The sequence below is a fragment of the Suncus etruscus genome, chromosome 2 (genome assembly GCF_024139225.1).
Source record: "Suncus etruscus isolate mSunEtr1 chromosome 2, mSunEtr1.pri.cur, whole genome shotgun sequence".
Taxonomy (NCBI): Eukaryota; Metazoa; Chordata; class Mammalia; order Eulipotyphla; family Soricidae; genus Suncus; species Suncus etruscus.
The window spans coordinates 158,299,231-158,324,221 of record NC_064849.1 but is presented as its reverse complement, the minus strand read 5'-3'; the positions used below and the strand labels follow the sequence as shown (position 1 = coordinate 158,324,221).

At 38.1% G+C, this 24,991-nt stretch overlaps 1 pseudogene; it reads left to right on the top strand.

Moving 5' to 3' along the window:
- On the top strand, positions 1–24,991 carry LOC126001900 (DNA topoisomerase 1-like; annotated as a pseudogene).

Sequence of the window (24,991 nt, the reverse complement as noted above, 5' to 3'; positions counted from 1 at the left end):
ATGTGGCCCAGGGGTAGCCCTGGAGTACCAGAGGAAGCAGAACAGGTATTTTTATAATAGAATGAATAACCTGAAAGCCAATAATTTTATATAGTCATAAACACAAAAAGATAAAAAATAAAATTAGTATAAGGTAAAAATATACTTCATCACTTTCAAGAAAATAATTTATTAATATGTGATATAGATTAGTGATAAATAGTATCTCAAATCTATAAAGAAATCATAATGTGCCTAGTTCTCTCAATGTACAATTTAATAAATGACAATTTTCTCACTTTAAGCTCAAAATTCCATGTTTTGATATAACTATTTTTTAAGTGGAGAAGCATAGATGTGACCTAAAATAAATATAAACTAATCATTTATATTAGTATTGCTTCTGTATATACATTTTTCTTTTTGACAACTGGGTGGTTACATGAACTCAAAGAGAAATCTGGGTTCAAAGCAAAAATTTGAAAAGAACTTGCTGTTTAGTATTGAAATCAATAGAAATCAAGCAATCAATATAAAATCAATATTAAATCAATATATCTATTGATCTTAGGCTAGAAAATAGAATTTTCTAAAGTTCATAGGTTAATATTAAGTTAAATGCAATACAGTAATTTTTATAAAGATGATGTTTCATTGTGAAGTACCCTAAATTTATGGTATAATTTCACTCAAAATTCTGGAATATTTTCACAAACACCTTCTTATAATTTTATCAATCAAAGTAAAGATGCAAAAGTTAATGGCAATATGAACCTCAAGATTATAATTCAAAAAGTCAAATTGCCTTTCATTGTCATAAAAAATTATTCCGGGCCCGGAGAGATAGCACAGCGGCATTTGCCTTGCAAGCAGCCCATCCAGGACCAAAAGTGGTGGGTTCGAATATCGGTGTCCCTTATGGTCCCCCGTGCCTGCCAGGAGCTATTTCGGAGCAGACAGCCAGGAGTAACACCTGAGCACCTTCGGGTGTGGCCCCCCCCAAAAAATTATTCCCAATGGTAACATTATTTAGCTTACTGCTCAAATATTCCATTCTAAGCAATTAAGGCACTATAAATTTTTTTCTTTCTGAAGAAGTGCATATAATGTCTTTGGTGAAAGATTAAGAAAATCAGTAAATTAAAGCTGTTACATATATAAATGTAAATAAAATATGAATTCCTTGAGAAAAAAATGGTAAAGAACTGATCTACTTATTTTCTTGTGACAGAAGAAAAATATTTTCTAAGATTTGCAATTACATGGATTTTAGAATTTGCATATCCCAAAGACATTAATTGTACAATTTTTAATTTTTGTTCTGAATAATTGAACAAATATTATTTCAGAGCAAAAACTGGAAACAAGCAGGTATTTGTGTCTATGCTTTTCTTCCAGGTAGTTGCTTCCAGAAACAAAAGAGAAATTAGCAGGTAAAAATACTCTATAGGAGTTGAAGCTATTACTAAAAAAAAAAAAAAAAAAAAGTAATATTAGATAAACTGAAAAAATTATGTGAAAACACCAAATCCTCCTTCTAGGAATATTTAAATAAGCATCATGCACTTACATTTGATATTTAGAAAAAATAGTATTTGCAATCATTGATAATTTTCTTTATTGTGATTGTATCATCATTTATCATTCCTAATTTTATCTTTGTTTTTAATGTACATAAAAATAATTTTTAATTTTTTAATATCTTTTTTTTTTGGCTTTTGGGCCACACCCGGCGGTGCTCAGAGGTTACTTCTGGCTATCTGTGCAGAAATAGCTCCTGGCAGGCATGGGGGATCATATGGGACACCAGGATTCGAACCAACCACCTAGCGTCCTGGATTGGCTCCTTGCAAGGCAAACACAACTGTGCTCTCTCTCCGGCCCCAATTTTTTAATATATTTATTTAAACACAGTGATTACAAATATGATTGTAGTTGGGTTTCAGTCATGTAAAGAACACCCCCCTTCATCAGTGCAACATTCCCACCATCAATGTCCCAAAGCTCCCTCCTCCCCACCCCACCCCAACCTGTAGTCTAGACAGGCTTTCTACTTTCCTCATTCATTCACATGATTAAGATAGTTCTTAAAGTAGTTATTTCTATAACAGTACTCATCACTCTTTGTGGTGAGCTTCATGTCGTGAGCTGCACCTTTCAGCCCTCCTCTCTTTTGTCTCTGAAAATTATTGCAAAAATGCCTTTCATTTTTCTTAAAATCCATAGATGACTGAGACTATTCTGCATCTATCTCTCTCACACTGACTAATTTCACTCAGCATAATAGATTCCTTGTACATCCATGTATAGGAAAATTTCATGACTTCATCTCTCCTGATAGCTGCATAATATTCCATTGTGTATATGTACCACAGTTTCTTTCGCCATTCATAGTTGAAAGGCATCTTGGTTGTTTCCATAATCTGGCTATGGTAAAGTTGCACTGAAATGAATATAGGTGTGAGGAAGAGATTTTTGTATTGTGTTTTAGTGTTTTTAGGGATATCCTTAGGAGTGGTGTAGCTGGATCATATGAGAACTCAATTTCCAGTTTTTGGAGGAATCTTCATATCGCTTTCCATAAAGGTTGGACTAGACGGCATTCCCACCAGCAGTGAAAAAGAGTTTTCTTTCCACACACCCACCAGCACTGCTTGTTCTTATTTTTTGTGATGTGCGCCAATCTCTCTAGCATGAGATGGTACCTCATAGTTGTTTTAATTTGTATCTCCCTGATGATTAGTGATGTGGAGCATTTTTTCATGTGCCTTTTGGCCATTTGTATTACTTTTTACAAAGTAATTTAAAATACATTTACATCAGTAGAGTATGTATGCACTATAATATATGTATTATATGTACATATACATATATGTACTACATATATGTGATAAAATAAAGATCAGTAATATCAAAATTTTTAAGAGCTAGTCTCTAAAGCAGAGGTACATATTTTCATCCACATTGAAGAGAAAGCTACAAACTCGTGAATTCACCTCATAGTCTTGGTGTGGGGGAAGTGAGATCCAAGGCACATTTCTGGCCTTATTAAGTCTGAGAAATGGTTTGCAGCAGTAAGGGATCACATAGTGTCTTCAAACTGGGTGGGGTCTTTCTGGAGCTGAATCTGATAGCATGCAACAGTCCACATTGAATCGGGCAGCCTTAAATTACTTTTTATAGTGGTTTTCTTAGGGTAAGTTACTATGCCGAAAGAAGAGCTCTAAATTAGAAGGACGGAAGTTTTTCATATGTTCATTTTTAAAATTTTCTTTCTGTTTAGAATTCTCTGTGAAGTATATTTCTGAACAAAAAATTGTCCACTTTGTACTTTCTAAAATCCTGCTCTTTAATTTTGATTGTTAAGAACAGGATTCATGCTAAGGGATACTCAGGTCTGCAAGTGCTAAAGCGTATGTGACAGAAGATAAGAGACTGAATTTGGAGGTGAATTCCATAGGATTTACATTGGATTGTTTTGGCCTGGGAATTCTGAAGACGTTTCTATGAACTATACAGAATATTTTTTCCCATTTGAAGCTTTGTTTAAACACTTATTTCAAAACTGGTTCATAATATTTATTTCAGGTATTCAATATTCTAACACTAATCCTACCACTAGCGTGACCTTCCTTTCACCATTGTCCCCAGTTAACCTCCCCCTTCAGCCTATCCGCATAGCAGGCACAAAATAATATACTTTATATTGCTTGCTACAATATATATCTCTAATGGTGTTCTAAAGTTTTTTGATGATTTGCTGAGCTGTTAGGGTTAGCAGAGATTTCCATTGTTTTCAGTAATTGAGCTTAGTGGGCTTCTGTTGTTTTAGTATAAATTAAAGAGTCCTAGATTTGGAGTGGGGATGGTGAGGCCTTTCTGGGCTCCACACAGCTCCTGCAGTCCCTATGGTCTGGCTGGTCCGAAGTTTGCAGGGTGAGGGCGGAAAGATTCACAAAGCAGTCAGATGAAGTTCCAGGAGTCAGCCAGCTTCATTGCACAGTCCCATCCACCATGTACACCTCCTCACATGGCCTCTACACCAAGCCTTTTCCTAGCAGCTACTTCTCTACTCCTTCTGGCTCTCTCAGCCCCTGTTTCCCTTTCAGCTGCTTTTACCAGGCTTCCTAACTGGCTTCCAGGCTGACTAACTCCCTTTGCTAATGCTACTGCTGCTGCTTCTTTGATGATGCTCAATTGCTAATGCTAAATCTGATGCCTAATCTCTGATGATGATGCCTCTCCTACACTTATCTCTCCAACTCTCCTTATACCCCCTCTCTCCCCCATGTGATCCTCTATCTACCCATTCTGGGTGTGGGCAGTTCTGATCATTTAGGTGGCATAAATAAGAAGTTGAGGGAGGGGATACCCACAGATTTCTACAGAATTTTCCCATCTAATATTTTTGTTCCTGCTGGACTCTAGAGATGTTTCACAATGTGTCACTAGGATAATTAGGCACCACGGCATTCTGAGCCTTCCAGGTCCAGAGTAGAAGCATCTTCTCTATCTTCTCTCTAAAATTGATGTTGACTGTCTGTTGAAATTCCAGGAAAAGCAAATGTGATATATGGATTGCTGGGACATCCAGCAGAGTAGGAACTAGGTCTGTCCTATCAGGAAAAGGATCCAGTAATGATGGCAAAGATTAGAAGGAGGTTTTATAGTGCTCAGTTTTATACTCCCTTGGAAAACTCTCTCTTCTTCTTTAATTTTTTCATTTATTTTTATTTTTATTGTGGTCAAAGTGAATTACAGTTGTTTCACAAAAATATTAAAGGCACATGGTGACAATAAATGAGGGGCATTCCTCCACCCCTAAGTGCTGTCCTTCCTCCACCCCTGTTCCCAGAATGAATCCTATATTTCCCTCCTTATCCCCATAATGCTAGTGTAACTGTTCCCCACTTATACAGCTTGTTGTAAATTGGGTATCGATTCTGTTGTTATTGACTTTGGGTTTGGTGTTCAAGTCTGGTAATTTTTTGTTTCCACTAAATATTCATTCAACTGACTGTTCTTGGTACTATCTATTTTTTCCCTCAAATAGTGAGGCTGAACAAGATGATTCCAGAACTGTGGTTCTGTTGGAGATGTATAGAAAGATATAAGAGAATAAAACAAAAAAAACACAAACAAAAACAAGAGCCAAAGGGGAAAAAAAAGAGGAACTAGGAGGGGTCATCTAGGTGTTATAACCTTCTCTTTAGAAGAATAAAGGGAAAAAAGAAAAAAAGGGTAACCTACATAAAAAAAACTAAAAAACAAACAAAACAAAAGAAAGAATGGGGTAGTAGTAACAAAAGTACAAAAAGAACAACAACAAAAAAAACAAAAAAACAAAAAAAGAAAGAAAGAAAAAAGAAAGAAAGAAAGAAGAAAGAAAGAAAGAAAGAAAGAAAGAAAGAAAGAAAGAAAGAAAGAAAGAAAGAAAGAAAGAAAGAAAGAAAGAAAGAAAGAAAGAAAGAAAGAAAGAAAGAAAGAAAACTGAATAAAAAATCAAAGATAGGGGCCGGAGAGATAGCATGGAGGTAAGGGGGCTTTTGCTTTACATGTGGAAAGACAGTGGTTCAATTCCTGGCATCTCATATGGTCCCCAGAGCCTGCCAGGAGAGATTTCTGAGCAAAGAGACAGGAGTAATCCCTGAGCACCACTGGGTGTGATAGAAAGAAAGAAAGAAAGAAAAAGAAAGAAAGAAAGAAAGAAAGAAAGAAAGAAAGAAAGAAAGAAAGAAAGAAAGAAAGAAAGAAAGAAAGAAAGAAAGAAAGAAAGAAAGAAAGAAAGAAAGAGAGAAAGAGAGAAAGAGAGAAAGAAAAGAAAGAGAGAGAGAGAAAGAAAGAAAGAAAGAAAGAGAGAAAGAGAGAAAGAGAGAAAGAGAGAAAGAAAGAAAGAAAGAAAGAAAGAAAGAAAGAAAGAAAGAAAGAAAGAAAGAAAGAAAGAAAGAAAGAAAGAAAGAAAAAGAAAAAATCCAAGCCAGCAGCCATTTATAAAGATTTGTGTTCTTTTTTTGCATAGGCATAGTCAATATTGAGGAAATTAGAATGGGAATTCCCTTGGCCTAAGGGATACAGGGTTTCTCTCCCTTAAAGCATGCTGCCATAGGAACAACTACAGACTCCACACACACTAATTTTTACATCCCGAGTTCTTTGTATGGTGCCATGGAACTATTACTATTCCTCAGGACCATTTTAGAAATTCACAGAAGGTAAATGTATAGTCATCTTCCCTTTCAACTGGGGAAAGAAACAATAAATAAAAAGAAGTTTCTAAATATTTCCAGAGTGAGGAAGCCTCTCTGACTCTGTAGTGCTTGGTATCTAGAACTTTATCTTATCCTGTCAACAGGATTCATCTTCTTAGTCAATGATATTGTGATTGGTTGATAGTACAGAGTCTAGGGTCGGCATCCTATATGATCCCCCAACTACTAGTAGGAATACTAGTAATATTGAGTATTACTTGAGTAATACTTGAGTGTAAAGCCAGGAATCATCTTTGAGTACCTCTGGGTTTGGCATTCTTTTTTTTTGGGGGGGGGCTGGCATTCTTAATGAGAAAGAAAAAAGATAAAGGAAAGAAAGAAAGAAAGAAAGAAAGAAAGAAAGAAAGAAAGAAAGAAAGAAAGAAAGAAAGAAAGAAAGAAAGAAAGAAAGAAAGAAAGAAAGAAAGAAAGAAAGAAAGAAAGAAAGAAAGAAAGAAAGAAAGAAAGAAAGAAAGAAAGAAAGAAAGAAAGAAGAAAAGGAGGGGAGAGAAGGGGGAAGGGAAGGAAGGAAGAAGGAAGGAAGGAAGGAAAGAGGGAGAGAGGGAGGAAGGGAAGGAAGGAAGGAGAGAGGAAGGGAAGGAGGAAGAGGACGGGAAGGAAGGAGGGAGGGAGAGACGGTGGAAAAGTAGAAGGGAGGGAGATAGGGAGGAAAGGTAGGAAGGAAGGAAGGAAGGGAGGAAGGGAAGAAGGAAGGAAGGAGGGAAGGAGGGATGGAGGGAGGGAGGGAGGGAGGGAGAGAGGGAGAGAGGGAAGGAAGGAAGGAAGGAAGGAAGGAAAGAAGGAAGGAAGGAAGGAAGGAAAGAAGGAAAGAAGGAAAGAAGGAAGAATTGGTTTTCCAAGGACACAAGTTAAAGCATCTACAAATCAACCTAAATTAGCCTGTTTTTTTCCCATGTGAAACTTCATGCATGTTTAATTATGCCATAGATGGATCCTGAAAAATTTCTATTGTATTCTTCAAAATACCAATGATGACTTTCTAGGAAGGAGTTGCTAATATAGTCACAATCAGATTATATGTACACACACACACACACACACACACACACACACACACGTATGTATATATAGTAGAGCCTGACAAGAAAACAAAAACTGGACAGGATTTTTAAATTTATTTGCCAAACAATACCAGGAATGAGTTAGATAGGTTATGGGAAACTAATAAAGAAACTTAATTAAGGATGAAAAAAGCTACTTCAGAGGCTACTTAGCAATAGCTAGAAACTGCTCTATTTTTTTGCTGCAGAGAAAGTGTGAGAAGTTCATATCCAAGAAGCTCAAGGCTAGTGTGGAATGGCAGAACTGGGCTCAAAGGATGATTTCTCTGCTGCCAAAGAAACTAAGGCACAGGAAAAAAAAGCATGAAAATTCCCTGGTTTCTTCCTTTTTTCAACCTTCCCCCTGGCCAAAACTAGCACAAAGTCTGGGAACAACAGCCTGCAGGATCTACCTCCTTTGAATTAAGAGCAGAACAAGGAATTAGGCCAACACCTGTGCATGACTCAGAGGGAAACATAATAGGTCAATGAATATTAAATTACCACATTTTCCAAGCTTAAGTGTCTTCAGACATTTAGACTTGTTCATTACTATGTAATGTAAAGACTCACACATATTATATATGTATATATTATGCTGAAAAATCTTGAAGTAAATTTAAAAAAATTTTTTAATCAAAGGCTTTCCTACTTTGACTTTCTGGAAGATACTCAAATGGTCTTTTTGCCTTTGAGTCTTCAGTATATTTTATTTCATTTATCACTTTAAAATTTTTTAAGCTCAGGGCTATATCCAGCTATGCAGCTGGGAATAGAATCTGAGTTCATTGTATGTATGGTAAATATTCTACTTGCTCTCTGGCCCTATGTTTTCCTGTAAAAAAAAAGAGAGAGAGAGAGAGAAGTAAAGTATTTGCATAGTGGCAGGCTAAAGGTGGTAAGGGACTACAAGAAAATTAGGAACATTGATGGTGGGAAGTCAACACTGGTGAAGGGATGGGTGTTGGATTATTATATGGAACTCACTCATCAACATTTTAATAATTTTTCTCATGGTTGGTGGCTCAATTAAAAAAGTGAAAAACATTTTAAGTTTCAATTTTTAACAAATATATTCTGTGCTGTTATAAAAATCATTAAAAACTACTCAGTCGTAAACTGAACACAGTACTTTTATTGTTTTACAGAAAATTAGAAACATAATTTGGATCATTAAATAATTTATTTTTGCTAAAAAATAATTAAAAAATAAATTCCTGAAAGAAAATATAACACATGCCAATAACTCATGGGGTCTACCTTAATTAAGTTTATTTTAAAAAATATTATGTATCAATTGGGACATCTAAAGTTAGGCTGTTACACAACTGCTCATTTCTGCTCACGCAGCCGGCCAAGCAGGTAGACTCAAGGCCGAGACCCCTGTCTCTGCCACAGAAGTTCCGGGAGTTCCCAGAATCTCTGGAAGCCCTCAGCCAAAGGGCCTTTTGCCAACCGTCTATCTTTTCCATCATGCTTGATGCTCCGGTAGTCAAGAGTGAGGACCATCTCCACAGTGGTTCCCACATGGAAGCAGATTTCCGATTGAATTATTCTCATAAACATAAAGATAAAAACAAAGATCAAAAACATAGGCACACAGAGCACAAGAAGAAAAGGACCAAGAAAAGTCCAAGTATAGCAACAGTGAACATAAAGATTCTGCAAAGAAACACAGAGAGAAAGAAAAAAACAAACACAAAGATGGAAGTTCAGAAAAGCACAAAGACAAAACACAAAGACAGAGATAAGGAAAAATGAAAGGAGGAAAAGATTAGAGCCTCTGGATATGCAAAAATAAAGAAGGAAAATAACTTTTCTAGTTTACCAAGAATTAAGATAAACCTGAAAATGATAACTTTTTTTTTTTTTTTTTGGTTTTTGGGCCACACCTGGCATTGCTCAGGGTTACTCCTGGCTGTCAGAAATAGCTCCTGGCAGGCACGGGGGACCATATGGGACACCGGGATTCGAACCAACCACCTTTGGTCCTGGATCGGCTGCTTGCAAGGCAAACTCCACTGTGCTATCTCTCCAGTCCCGAAATTGATAACTTTTTTGTTTCTCCAAAAGAGGATACAAAGCCATGAAAGAAATCACAAGATGAGGATGGCGCTGATTATAAACCTAAAAAGAATTTAAACAAAAGATATCAAAAAGGAGGAAAAACAAAAACTAGAGGAAGAAGAGACTGTTAAATTGGAAAAAAAAAAAAAAGAATAAATATAAAGACAAAAGAAAAAGTTCCTGAGCAAGTTCCTGGGCTGGATAGGAAGAAAAAGAAGCCAAAATAAGAAAAGGGGCAAAAGTGGAAATGGTGAGAGGAAGAGCACTATCCTGAAGGCATCAAGTGGAAATTACTAGAACATAAAGGTCCTGTGTTCTACTATGATGATAAAGTTATGAAGCTGAGCCCCAAGCAGAAGCAGCTACGTTCTTTGCAAAAATGCTCAACAATGAATATACTACTAAAGAAATATTTAGGAAAAATTTCTTTAAAAACTGGAGAAAGGAAATGACTAATAAATAACTAATAATATTATTACCAACTAAAGCAAATGTGTTTTTTTGGGGGGGGCACATCCGTAGCACTCGGGTTACTCCTGGCTCTACACTCAGAAATCACTCCTGTCAGGCTCAGGGACCATATGGGATGCCGGGATTTGAACCATCATCCTTCTGCATGCAAGGCAAATGCCCTACCTCCATGATATCTCCCTAGCCCCAAGCAAATGTGGTTTTAGCCAGATGAGCCAGTATTTGAAAGTTCAGTCCAAAGCTTGAAAGCAGATGAGCAAGAAAGAAAAACAAAAACAAAAAAAATCAAAGAGGAAAAATTACTGAAAGAATATGGCTTTTATGTTATGTATAATCACAGAGAGAATTGCCAACTTCAAGATAGAACCTCCTGGTCTTTTCCATTGTTGTGGTAACCACCCCAAGAAGGGCTTGCTGAAGAGACGAATCATGCCTGAAGATAGAATCATCAAGTGTAACAAAGATGCCAAGGTTCCTTTTTCTCCAGAACATAAATAGAAAGAAGTTTGTCATGATAACTTGGCTGGTCTCCTGGACAGAGTACACTCAAGGTTCCATTAAATACAGTATGCTGAACCAAAGTTCACAAATAAAGTGTGAGAAAGATTGGCAGAAATATGACACTGCTAGGTGGCTAAAGTGGTGTGTGGACAAGATCCAGAACCAATGTCGAGAAGACTGGAAGTTCAAAGAGATGAAAGTCCAGCGGAGAGCTGTAGCTTATACTTTATTGGCAAGCTGGCTCTGAGAGCAGGTAATGAGAAGGAGAAAAGGGAAACAGAGGACATTGTGGGTTGCTGTTCACTTCGTGAGCATATCAATCTGCACCCAGCGTTTGATGGTCAGGAATATGTGATAAAAATTGACTTCCTTGGGAAGGACTCAATCAAAGTCCCCGTTGAGAAAAGAGTTTCTGAAAACTTACAACTATTTATGGAGAAGAAACAGCATGAAGATGATCTTTTTGATAGACTCAATACTGGTATACTAAAAAACCATCTTCAGGATCTTATGGAAGGCTTAACAGCCAAAGTTGTTCTGAAAATACAATGCCTCCATTATGCTACAGTAGTAGCTTAAATAATTTACAGCTCCAATGAGAACATCCCAGCAAAGATTCTTTCTTATATCCAAGCCAATTGAGCAGTTGCAATTCTTTGAAACCGTCAGAGGGCACCACCTAAAACTTTTGAGAAGTTCATGATGAACTTGCAATCTAAGATTGAAACTGAGAATGATCAACTAGCTGATGCTCGGAGAGATCTGAAGAGTGCTAAGGCTGATGCCAACCAAGGTCATGAAGGATGAAAAGACCAAGAAGGTGGTAGAGACAAGAGAGCCATTATAAAGGGCTGCTGCCTCATCCCCTGCCTGCTTCCGTACTTTCCTTTCTGAGGCAGCCAAGAAGACAACAGCGAACATAATCTCTTCAGGGCCCAGCACAGTGTAAACTTGTTTCTACCCACTAAGGGTGGAGGCTGATTTCTGCCATGTGTTTAGGTACAAGAGAGCCTTATAAATGGATGCTTGCTTACTTACTTATTCCATACAGAAGAAGAGATTAGAAAAGAACTTTAAAGCAAATGATCAAATAGTAGAAAAATCCTCAAAGAATGTGAACAGGTGAAAAATAAATCTTTGATAAATTCAACGAAAACAACATAAGAATCATTGGAGTCCCAGAGATCTAGGAAGAAAATTCCTAGGAAGAATCAACAGTCAAGGATATCATTACAGAGAAACTCCCAGAGCTAAAGACTACATCCAACAAATTCCTGCATACCCAAAGAATACCAGCTAAAAGAGATCTAATAAAAAGCACCCCAAGACACATCCGAGTTACAATGACAAATCCCACAGATAGACATAGAATATTGAAGGCAGCAAGATCAAAAGAGAAATTACATTCAAAAGAGCATCCTTAAGATTAACGGCAGACCTGTCACAAGAAACCCTCAAGGCCAAAAGGCAGTGGTGGGATATAGTGACAAAACTTAATGAAGTGAATGCTTTGCTTAGGACACTGCACTTACCAAGACTCACTTTCAGGTTTGAGGGAAGTATACATAGCAGCTCAGAAATTTTACAGACTCAAAACCAGCCTTAAAAGATAAACTGAAAGATCTACTTTAAGACAGACAGGCCTAAAGACACACCAAACTTCTACACAAAGATGACTCTAAATCTCATGACAATTATCTCTCTCAACATCACTGGACTAAATGCACCAGTTAAGAGACACAGAGTGGCAAAATGGATCAAAAAGCTTAATCCAACATTCTGCAGCCTACAAGAAACACATTTGAATAGTCAGAACAAATACACTCAAAATCAAAATTTCAAGCACACATCAGGAAGTAAGAAGGGGCCTACATAAATTGCTTAATGACACAGCTTATAAAATTAGAAAATGATTAACAAAATAAACCCAAAATAAGTAAGCAGAAGGAAATAACAAAGCTTAGAGCAAAAATTAATAAAGTGGAAACCCAAAAAAACAATCTGAAAGATCAACGAAAGCAAAATCTGGTTCTTTAAAAAATAAAACAAGATTGATAAACCAGTAAAAACCACACACAAAACTCACAAAGAAAGGGAGAGAGAGACACTGGCCCATTGGGCCCCATCTGTGAGAAACTGTGAGTGCTGCCTGTGTGTTTATCTCCTGTCCTGTCTCCTAAACCTCTTGAGAGTGGGCCAAAAATGGCCCAGAAAATCCGCTCTCCAAGGGGCCAGAGTGCCAAGAAACTGCTTCCTAAAGTGAAAACCGGCAATAAGCAGTAATTCACAGAAGGCAGGTCCCCTGTTTGTGACGCCAGGCTGGGAAAATCTACACTGGCCCAGTGAGGCCTGACTGTGAAAACTTGTGAGTGCTGCCTCTGTGTGTTTGTCTCCTGCCTTGTCTCCTAAACCTCTTGGGAGTAGGCTGAAAAGGGCCCAGAAAATTCCACTCTCCCAGAGGCTTCAGAAGAGCATGGCCACTCCACTATGCTACATGGCAGTGCACTCATTCTAAGGAAAGAACACCACTGCAACAAGAAGAAAAAAATCACACTAAGAACTGAGCTGGATCACTGAAGCCCAGCATTTCTCTACGGACTGTCTTCTCTGCTGTGTGCTTGGGCCTAAAATTTGATCCTGTGTGAGGCTTCATCCACAGAGGGCTCCCCTTCCTTGGAGGCAAGTCGACCCACCCAGAAAGGGCGGAGCCAGAGGAGCGTGGCCTTGCACATCACTTAGCCAATGAATACCACCACAACATGTAGAAAAACCCACAATACAAGTGTGACAATGGGGAAACAACGCAGGCCAGCATCAGACATACAGAATGAAGGTGACAATTCTGATGACCAGAAAACGGCCAACCAACTAATCAATCTCTCAGATAAGGAGTTTAGACAAGCAATATGGAAGATGCTCAAAGAACTCAAAGAAGCCATGGATCGAGTTGAACAGAACACTAATAAGAACCAAGAAAATATGAGGACAGAAATCACAAAACTCCAAACTGAAATAACAGGTCAAATAACAGGCCTGAAAAACTCAGTAAACAAATTGAAGGACAAAATAGATGACCTCTCCAACAGGATAACAGAAGCTGAGAATAGAATTGGTGCTGTGGGAGATGAGATAAATAACAACTCCATACAGCAAGAGAGATTGGAAATAAACTTAAAACAAATGAACAGACAATGGAAAAATTAGTCAAAGAATGGGAACAGATGAAAATAGAAGCCTATGATAAGCTCAGCAGAAACAACTAAAGAATCATTAAAGTCCCAGAGACACAGGAAGAAAATTTCCAGGAAGAATCAACAGTCAAGAACATCACTAAAGAGAAACTTCCAGAGCTAAACAATATCTGTGATCAAATCCTGCATGCCCGAAGAGTACCAACCAAAAGAGACCCCAGAAAAAATACCCCAAGACAAATCCTAGACACAATGAAGAATCCCACAAATAGAGACAGAATTCTGAAAGCAGCAAGATCAAAAAGGGAAATTACATTCAAGGGAACATCCTTGAGATTTACAGCAGACCTGTCACCAGAAAAACTCAAGGCCAGAAAGCAGTGGTAGGACATAGTGACAAAACTCAATGAAATAAATGTTTCTCTTAGAATACTGTACCCAGCAAAACACACCTTCAGGTTTGACAGAAAAATACATGGTTTCACAGACAAACAACAGCTCAGAAACTTTGCAGTCTCAAAACCAGTCTTAAGAGAAAAACTGGAGCACCCTTCTGCCTCTCTACTCTGCTGTCCTGCATTTTCGGCCTGATTTCACCCTTAGTGTGGCTCATCAGCCAGCCTGCCTTCCTGTGAGCTTTCCAGGGAGTCTGCCTTCCCGTGAGCCTTCCGTGGAGGTGAGTCGACACACCCAGAAAGGGAGGAGCCACTGAACTTCGCTGGATCTCAGATGCCAGCACCCTTCTGCCTCTCTACTCTGCTGTCCTGCATTTTCGGCCTGATTTCACCCTTGGTGCGGCTCATCAGCCAGCCTGCCTTCCTGTGAGCTTTCCGGGGAGTCTGCCTTCCCGTGAGCCTTCCGTGGAGGTGAGTCGACACGTCCAGAAAGGGAGGAGCCACTGAACTTCGCTGGATCTCAGATGCCAGCACCCTTCTGCCTCTCTACTCTGCTGTCCTGCATTTTTGGCCTGATTTCATCCTGGGTGCGGCCCATCTGCCAGCCTGCCTTCCTGTGAGCCTTCCGTGGAGGTGAGTCGACACGCCCAGAAAGGGAGAAGCCAGAGGAGCACGGTTGCTCCGCTCCCCTTCGCGACGGTGCACAGCATTTAGCCAATGAATACAATCACAACACGTAGAAAAACACGCAGTACTAGTGTGACAATGGGGAAACAACACGGGCCAGTGCCAGACATAGAGAATAAAGATGGCAACTCTGATGACTTGAACATGACCAACCACCTAGTCAGTCTCTCAGATAAGGAGTTTAGAGTTGCAATATGGAACATGTTCAAAGAACTCAAACAAAGTATAGAAGAGAAAACTAAAAAGAATCAGGAGAATATGAAGATAGAAATGAGAAAACTCCAAACAGAAATTTCAGATCAAATAACAGGTCTGAGAAACTCAGTAGATGAATTGAAGAAAAACATGTTTGAGATTTCCCACAGGTTAACAGCAGCTGAGGATAGAATCAGTACACTGGAAGATGAGATACATAACAATTACATACAGCAGAAGAAATTGGAAAAAAGCCTCAAAGCAAATGATCAAACAATGGAAAAATTACTCAAAGAATGGGAACAGATGAAAATAGAAGTCTATGCTAAGCTCAACAGAAACAACTTAAGAATCATTGGAGTCCCAGAGACTCAGGAAGAAAATCTCCAGGAAGAATCAACAGTCAAAAACATCATTAAAGAGAAACTACCAGAGATAATGAATACATGTGATCAAATCCTGCATGCCCGAAGAGTGCCAACTAAAAGAGACCCCAGAAAAAACACCCCAAGACACATCCTAGTCACAATGACGAATCCCATAGATAGAGACAGAATTCTGAAAGCAGCAAGATCGAAAAGAGAAATTACATTCAAGGGAACATCCTTGAGATTTACTGCAGACCTGTCACCAGAAACACTCAAGTCCAGAAGGCAGTGGTGGGACATAGTGACAAAACTCAATGAAATAAATGCTTCGCCTAGAATACTGCACCCAGCAAAACTCACTTTCAGGTTTGAAGGAACAATACATAGTTTCACAGACAAACAACAGCTCAAAAACTTCACAGACTCAAAACCATTCTTAAAAGAAAAACTGAACGGCATACTTTAAGACAAGGCTTACCAACAGACACACCAAACTTTAATATAAAGATGGCACTAACTCCCAGGACAATTCTTTCTCTCAATGTCAATGGACTAAATGCACCAGTTAAGAGACACAGAGTGGCTAAATGGATCAAAAAACTCAATCCAACCTTCTGCTGCCTACAAGAAACGCACCTGAATAGTCAGAACAAACATAGACTCAAAATAAAAGGCTGGAGGAAAATCATCCAAGCAAACAACACCCAAAAAAAAGCAGGAGTGGCCATATTAATATCAGATGATGCAAACTTTATACTTAGGAAAGTTGTAAGGGACAAAGATGGACATTTTGTATTAATCAAGGGATATGTACAGCAGGAAGAAATCACCCTCCTAAACATATATGCACCAAATGAGGGGCCAACAAAATATTTAATACAACTGTTGACAAATCTGAAAAATAATATCAATAACAACACAATAATTGTGGGAGACCTCAACACGGCATTGTCAACACTAGACAGGTCAACCAGACTGAAACCCAACAAGAATATACTAGACCTGAGGAGAGAAATGGAAGAAAGAGGCCTAGTAGATATATACAGGACACTCCACCCCCAGAAGCCTGGATACACATTTTTCTCTAATGTACATGGGACATTCTCTAGGATAGACTATATGTTAGCACACAAAACATACCTCCATAATATCAAGAGGATAGAAATTTTGCAGGCTGCCTTTGCTGACCACAAAGCCCTGAAATTATATATAAACTACAAAGGGACACAGAAGAAAAATTTTAACACCTGGAAGTTAAATAGCCTCATACTGAATAATCAGTGGGTCCGAGATAAAATCAAAGAGGAAATCAAAACCTTCCTGAAAACAAATGACAATGGAGACACAAATTATCAGAACCTATGGGACACAGCAAAAGCAGTACTGAGAGGAAAATTTATAGCTTTGCAAGCACACATCAGGAAAGAAGAAGGGGCATACCTGAATAGCTTAATGACGCAGCTCATAGAATTAGAAAGTGCTCAACAAAAGGATCCAAAAATAGGGAGGCAGAAGGAAATAACAAAGCTGAGAGCAGAAATCAATGAAGTGGAAACCAGAAAAACCATCCAAAAGATCAATGAAAGCAGAAGTTGGTTCTTTGAAAAAATAAACAAGATTGATAGACCACTGGCAAAACTAACAAAGAAAGAAAGAGAGAGAAACTTGATAACTCGTATTAGGAATGAAAAAGGAGAGATCACTACTGATATGGTAGAGATTCAAAGGGTAATCAGATACTACTTTGAGAAACTCTATGCCACTAAAAATGAAAACCTGGAAGAAATGGATAAATTTTTGGAATCTTATAATCTTCCACGATTGAATGAAGAGGATGTAGCATATCTAAACACACCCATTACTATTGAGGAAATTAAGAAAGTAATCAAATATTTGCCCAAAAACAAAAGCCCAGGCCCAGATGGATTTACTAATGAATTCTTTCAAACCTTTCAAGAGGAACTACTACCAATCCTGGCAAGACTCTTTCATGAAATTGAAAAAACAGGAAAACTTCCAAATAGCTTTTATGAAGCCAACATCACCTTGATACCTACACCAGTCAGAGAAGCTACGAAAAAAGAAAATTACAGACCAATATCGCTGATGAATGCAGATGCAAAGATCTTCAACAAAATCCTGGCAAATAGGATTCAATGCCTCATTAAGAAGATCATCCACTACGATCAAGTAGGTTTCATTCCAGGAATGCAAGGCTGGTTTAACATCCGTAAATCTATCAACATAATACACAACATCAACAGCAAGAAAAATAAAAATCACATCATCATATCAATCAACGCAGAGAAAGCATTTGACAAGGTCCAACACCCATTCTTGATCAAAACTCTCAGCAAGATGGGAATGGAAGGAACCTTTCTCAATATAGTTAAGGCCATCTACCACAAGCCAGAGGCAAATATTGTCCTCAATGGAGAAAAACTGAAAGCCTTTCCTCTAAATTCTGGCACAAGACAAGGCTGTCCTCTCTCACCACTCCTATTCAACATAGCACTGGAAGTACTCGCTATAGCGATTAGGCAAGAAAAGGATATCAAGGGAATCCAGATAGGAAAGGAAGAAGTCAAGCTCTCACTGTTTGCAGATGACATGATACTCTACTTAGAAAACCCCAAAGACTCTACCAAAAAGCTTCTAGAAACAATAGACTCATATAGCAAGGTGGCAGGCTACAAAATTAACACACAAAAATCAATGGCCTTTCTATACACCAATACTAATAAGGAAGAAATGGACATTAAGAAAACAACTCCATTCACTATAGTGTCACACAAACTCAAATATCTTGGAATCAACTTGACTAAAAATGTGAAGGACCTATACAAGGAAAACTATAAAACTCTGCTCCAAGAAATAAGAGAGGACACGCGGAAATGGAAGCACATACCCTGCTCATGGATTGGCAGGATTAACATCATTAAAATGGCAATACTCCCCTAAGCACTGTACAGATTTAATGCGATCCCCCTAAAGATACCCATGACATTCTTCAAAGAAGTGGACCAGGCACTTTTGAAATTTATTTGGAACAATAAACACCCTCGAATAGCTAAAGCAATCATTGGGAAAAAGAATATGGGAGGAATTACTTTCCCCAACTTTAAACTTTACTACAAAGCAATAGTTATCAAAACAGCATGGTATTGGAATAAGGACAGGCCCTCAGATCAGTGGAATGAGCTTGAATACTCAGAGAATGTTCCCCAGACATACAATCACCTAATTTTTGATAAAGGAGCAAAAAATCCTAAATGGAACAAAGAAAGCCTCTTCAACAAGTGGTGTTGGCACAACTGGGTAGCCACTTGCAAAAAATTGAACTTAGACCCCCAGCTAACATCATGTACGAAGGTAAAATCCAAATGGATTAAAGACCTCGATATCAGCCCCAAAACCATAAGATATATAGAACAATACGTAGTTAAAACACTCCAGGACATTGAGGCTAAAGGCATCTTCAAGGAAGAAACTGCACTCTCCAAGCAAGTGAAAGCAGAAATTAACAGATGGGAATATATTAAGCTGAGAAGCTTCTGCACCTCAAAGGAAATAGTGCCCAAGATACAAGAGCCACCCACTGAGTGGGAGAAACTATTCACCCAATACCCATCAGATAAGGGGCTAATCTCCAAAATATACAAGGCACTGACAGAACTTTACAAGAAAAAAACATCTAATCCCATCAAAAAATGGGGAGAAGAAATGAACAGACACTTTGACAAAGAAGAAATACAGATGGCCAAAAGACACATGAAAAAGTGCTCCACATCACTAATCATCAGGGAGATGCAAATCAAAACAACGATGTGATACCACCTCACACCACAGAGAATGGCACACATCACAAAGAATGAGAATAAACAGTGTTGGCGGGGATGTGGGGAGAAAGGAACTCTTATCCACTGCTGGTGGGAATGCCGTCTAGTTCAACCTTTATGGAAAGCAATATGGAGATTCCTCCAAAAACTGGAAATCGAGCTCCCATACGATCCAGCTATACCACTCCTAGGAATATACCCTAGGAACACAAAAATACAATACAAAAACCCCTTCCTTACACCTATATTCATTGCAGCACTATTTACCATAGCAAGACTCTGGAAACAACCAAGATGCCCTTCAACAGACGAATGGCTAAAGAAACTGTGGTACATATACACAATGGAATATTATGCAGCTGTCAGGAGAGATGAAGTCATGAAATTTTCCTATACATGGATGTACACGGAATCTATTATGCTGAGTGAAATAAGTCAGAGAGAGAGAGAAAAACGCAGAATGGTCTCACACATTTATGGGTTTTAAGAAAAATGAAAGACATTCTTGCAATAATAACTTTCAGACACAAAATAGAAAAGAGCTGGAAGTTCCAGCTCACCTCAGGAAGCTCATCACAAAGAGTGATGAGTTTAGTTGGATAAATAACTACATTTTGAACTGTCCTAATAATGAGAATGTATGAGGGAAATTGAGAACCTGTTTAGAGTACAGGCGGGGGTCGGGTGGGGAGGAGGGAGACTTGGGACATTGGTGATGGGAATGTTGCACTGGTGATGGGTGGTGTTAAGAAAAAATATTGTTATTCAATAATGGAATACAGTGTATATACAATATATTATTTTATACAAGACATTGCATTATTTAATACATAAAAAAAAAGAAAAACTGAAAGACCTAATTTAAGACAAGACTGACCAAAAGACACACCAAATTTCAGTAAAAAGATGGCATTAAATCCCAGGACAATTCTTTCTCTCAATGTCAATGGACTAAATGTACCAGTTAAGAGACACAGAGTGGCTAAATGGATCAAAAAAACTCAATCCAACCTTCTGCTGCCTACAAGAAATGCACCTGAATAGTCAGAACTAACATAGACTCAAAATAAAAGGCTGGAGGAAAATTATCCTAGCAAACAACACCCATAAGAAGGCTGGAATGGCCATACTAATATCAGATGATGCAAACTTTATACTCAGGAAAGTTGTATGGGACAAAGATGGACATTTTGTATTAATCAAGGGATATGTACAGCAGGAAGAAATCACTCTCCTAAACATATATACACCAAATGAGGGGCCAGCAAAATATCTAATACAATTGTTGACAAATCTGAAAAATAATATCAATAACAACACAATAATTGTGAGGAACCTCAACATGGCTTTATCAACACTGGATAGGTCAACCAGACTGAAACCCAAAAAGAATACACTAGACCTGAGAAGAAAAATGGAAGAAAGAGGCCTAGATATATATAGGACACTCCATCCCCAGAAACCTGGATACACATTTTTCTCCAATGTACATGGGACATTCTCCAGGATAGACTACATGCTGGCACATAAAACATACCTCCATAATATCAAGAAGATAGAAATTTTGCAGGCTACTTTCGCTGACCACAAAGTTCTGATATGATATGTAAATTCCAAAGGGACACAGAAGAAAATCTTTAACTATTGAAATTAAACAGCCTCATACTGAATAACCAGTGGGTTTGAGATGAAATCAAAGAGGAAATCAAAACTTTCCTGGAAACAAATGATAATAAAGACACAAACTATCAGAACTTATGGGACACAGCAAAAGCAGTACTGAGAGGAAAATTTATAGCTTTGCAAGCACACATCAGGAAGGAAGAAGGGGCCTACCTGAATAGCTTAATGATGCAGCTCATAGAATTAGAAAGTGCTTAACAAAAGGAACCAAAAATAGGGAGACAGAAGGAAATAATAAAGCGGAGAGTAGAAATCAACAAGGTGGAAACCCACAAAAATAATCCGAAAGATCAACAAAAGCAGAAGTTGGTTCTTCGAAAAAATAAACAAGATCGATGGACCACTGGCATAACTAACAAAGAAGGAGAGAGAGAAACTTGATAACTTGTATTAGGAATAAAAAAGGAGAGATCACTGCTGATATGGCAGAGATTCAAAGGGTAATCAGAAACTACTTTGAGAAAATCTATGCCACTAAAAATGAGAACCTGGAAGAAATGGATAAATTTTTGGATTCTTATAGTCTTCCACGGTTTGAATGAAGAGGATGTAGCATATCTAAACACCACCATCACTATTGATGAAATTGAAATGGTAATCAAATATCTGTGCAAAAACAAAAGCCCAGGCCCAGATGGATTCACTAATGAATTCTTTCAAACTTTCCAAGAGGAACTACCACCAGTCCTGGTAAGACTCTTTCATGAATTTGTTAAAATGAGAACACTTCCAAATAGCTTTTATGAAGCCAACATCACTTTGATACCTAAACCAGACAGAGATGCTACGAAAAAAGAAAATTACAGACCAATATTGCTGATGAATGCAGATGCAAAGATCCTTAACAAAATCCTGGCAAATAGGATTCAAGGCCTCATTAAAAAGATCATCCACTATGATCAAGTAGGTTTTATCCCAGGAATGCAAGGATGGTTTAACATCCGTAAATCTATCAACATAATACACAACATCAACAACAAGAAAAATAAAAATCACATGATCATATCAATAGACACAGAGAGAGCATTTGATAAGGTCCAACACCCATTCTTGATCAAAATTCTCAGCAAGATGGGAATGAAAGGAACATTTCTCAATATAGTTATGGCCATCTACCACAAACCAGTGGCAAATATTATCCTCAATGGAGAAAAACTAAGAGCCTTCCCTCTAAATTCCGGCACAAGACAAGGCTATCCTCTCTCACCACTCCTATTCAACATAGCACTGGAAGTACTTGCTATAGTGATTAGGCAAGAAAAAGATATCAAGGGAATCCAGATAGGGAAGGAAGAAGTCAAGCTCTCGCTGTTTGCAGATGACATGATACTCTACTTAGAAAACCCTAAAGATTCTACCAAAAAGATTCTACAAACAATAGATTCATATAGCAATTGGCAGGCTACAAAATTAACACACAAAAATCAATGGCCTTTCTATACACCAATAGTAATAAGGAAGAAATGGACATTAAGAAAACAACCCCATTCACAATAGTGCCACACAAACTCAAATATCTTGGAATCAACTTGATGAAAAATGTGAAAGACCTATACAAAGAAAACTATAAAACTCTGCTCCAAGAAATAAGAGGACAAGTGGAAATGGAAACACATACCGTGCACATGGATTGGCAGGATTAACATCATCAAAATGGCAATTCTCCTCAAAGCATTGTACATATTTAATGAAATCCCTTTAAAGATACCCGTGACATTATTCAAATAAGTGGATCAGGCACTTTTGAAATTCATTTGGAATAATAAACACCCTAGAATAGCTAAAACAATCATTGGGGAAAAAATATGGGAAGAATTTCCCCTACTTTAAACTTTACTACAAAGCAATAGTTATCAAAACAGCATGGTATTGGAATAAAAACAGGCCCTCAGATCAGTGGAATGGACTTGAATACTCAGAGAATGTTCCCCAGACATACAATAACCTAATTTTTGATAAAGGAGCAAGAAAGCCTAAATGGAGCAAAGAAAGCCTCTTCAACAAGTGGTGTTGGCACAACTGGCTAGCCACTTGCAAAAAATTGAACTTAGACCCCCAGTTAACATCATGTATGAAGGTAAAATCCAAATGAATTGGGCCCGGAGAGATAGCACAGCACGTTTTCCTTGCAAGCAGCCGATCCAGGACCAAAGGTGGTTGGTTCGAATCCTGGTGTCCCATATGGTCCCCCATGCCTGCCAGGAGCTATTTCTGAGCAGACAGCCAGGAGTAACCCCTAAGCAATGCTGGGTGTGGCCCAAAATCCTGAAAAAAAATCCAAATGAATTAAAGACCTCGATATATGACCTGAAAACATAAGATATATAGAACAATACGTAGGCAAAACGTTTACTCCAGGAAATTGAGACTACAGGAATCTTCAAGGAGGAAAACTGCACTCTCCAAGCAAGTGCAAGCAGAGATTAATAGATGGGAATATATTAAGCTGAGAAGCTTCTGCACCTCAAAGGAAATAGTGCCCAGGATACAAGAGCCACCCACTGAATGGGAGAAACTATTCACCCAATACCCATCTGATAAGGGGCTAATCTCCAAAATATACAAGGCACTGACAGAAATTTACAAGAAAAAAAAATCTAATCCCATGAAAAAAATGGGGAGAAGAAATGGACAGACACTTTGACAAAGAATACAAATGGCCAAAAGACACATGAAAAAATGCTCACATCACTAATCATCAGGGAGATGCAAATCGAAATAACTATGAGGTACCACCTCACACCCCAGAGATTGGCACACATCACAAATAATGAGAACAAGCAGTGTTGGCGGGGATGTGGAGAGAAAGGAACTCTTATCCACTGCTGGTGGGAATGCCGTCTAGTTCAACCTTTATGGAAAGCAATATGGAGATTCCTCCACAAACTGGAAATAGAGTTCCCATACGATCCAGCTATACCACTTCTAGGAATATACCCTAGGAACACAAAAATACAATACAAAAATCCCTTCCTTACACCTATATTCATTGCAGCACTATTTACCATAGCCAGACTCTGGAAACAATCGAGATGCCCTTCAACAGATGAATGGCTAAAGAAACTGTGGTACATATACACAATGGAATATTATGCAGGTGTCAGGAGAGATGAAGTCATGAAATTTTCCTATACATTGATGTACAAGGAATCTATTATGCTGATTGAAATATGTCAGAGAGAGAGAGAGAGAGAGAAAGAGAGAGAGAGAGAAACGCCAAATAGTCTTACTCCTCTATACGTTTTAAGAAAAATGAAATACATTCTTGCAATAATAACTTTCAGACACAAAAGAGAGAAGGGCTGGAAGTTACAGCTCACCTCATGAAGCTCACAAGAAAACAGGGATAAATTTAGTTAGAGAAATAACTAAATTTTGAACTTTCCTAATAATGAGAATGTATGGGGGAAATAGAAAGCCTGTCTAGAGTACAGGCAGGGGTTGGGTGGTGAGGAGGCAGATTTGGGACATTGGTGATGGGAATGTTGCACTGGTGATGGGTGGTGTTCTTTAAATGACTGAAACCCAAATACAATCATGTATGTAATCAATGTGTTTAAATAAAATATATTAGAAAATAAATAAAAACATGTAAAGAAAAAAAAAGAAAGGGAGATAGAAACTTAATAAACTGAATTAGAAATGAAAAGGGGGAGATCACTATAGATAATACAGATATCCAAAGGGTAATCAGAGACGACTGTGAGAAACTCTATGCCACAAAACATCAGATCCTGGAAAAAAAATTGGGGGAAAGAAAGAAAAAAATATATTATTTTAATAATGCCCAGAGACAATCAAGATGAGGGCTGAAAGGACAGGTTCACGATATGAAGCTCACCACAGAGTTAGAGAAATAACTACCATGACAATATTGATGAGTGAGAGAAGTAGAATGCCTATCTTGAATACAGGCAGGGGTGGGAAAAATGGGGAAAGGGGAGATTGGTGGTGGAAATTTGCACTGGTGCAGGGAGGTATTCTTTCTATGACTGAGGCCCAACTACAAACATGTTTGTAATCATGGTGCTTAAATAGAGCTTAAAAAATTAAGGTGATAGAATCAAAAAAGAAGACTGGGCAGACTGGAGGGACAATTAAAGAAGCCTGACAGTTCAAGCCACAGACCAAGAAGAAAATAAACAAATTGCTTTGGGGATTTCAAAACTCAATTATCTGGACCCAGGATCTCAGTTCCTTGAGGCAAGAAGTAGGGGATTCAGATTGAGAAAATTTACAACAAATACACAGCAGGAGAAATTTGCCTGGGCTTATTGACATGGCCTATGAGGACTATGAGTTCTAG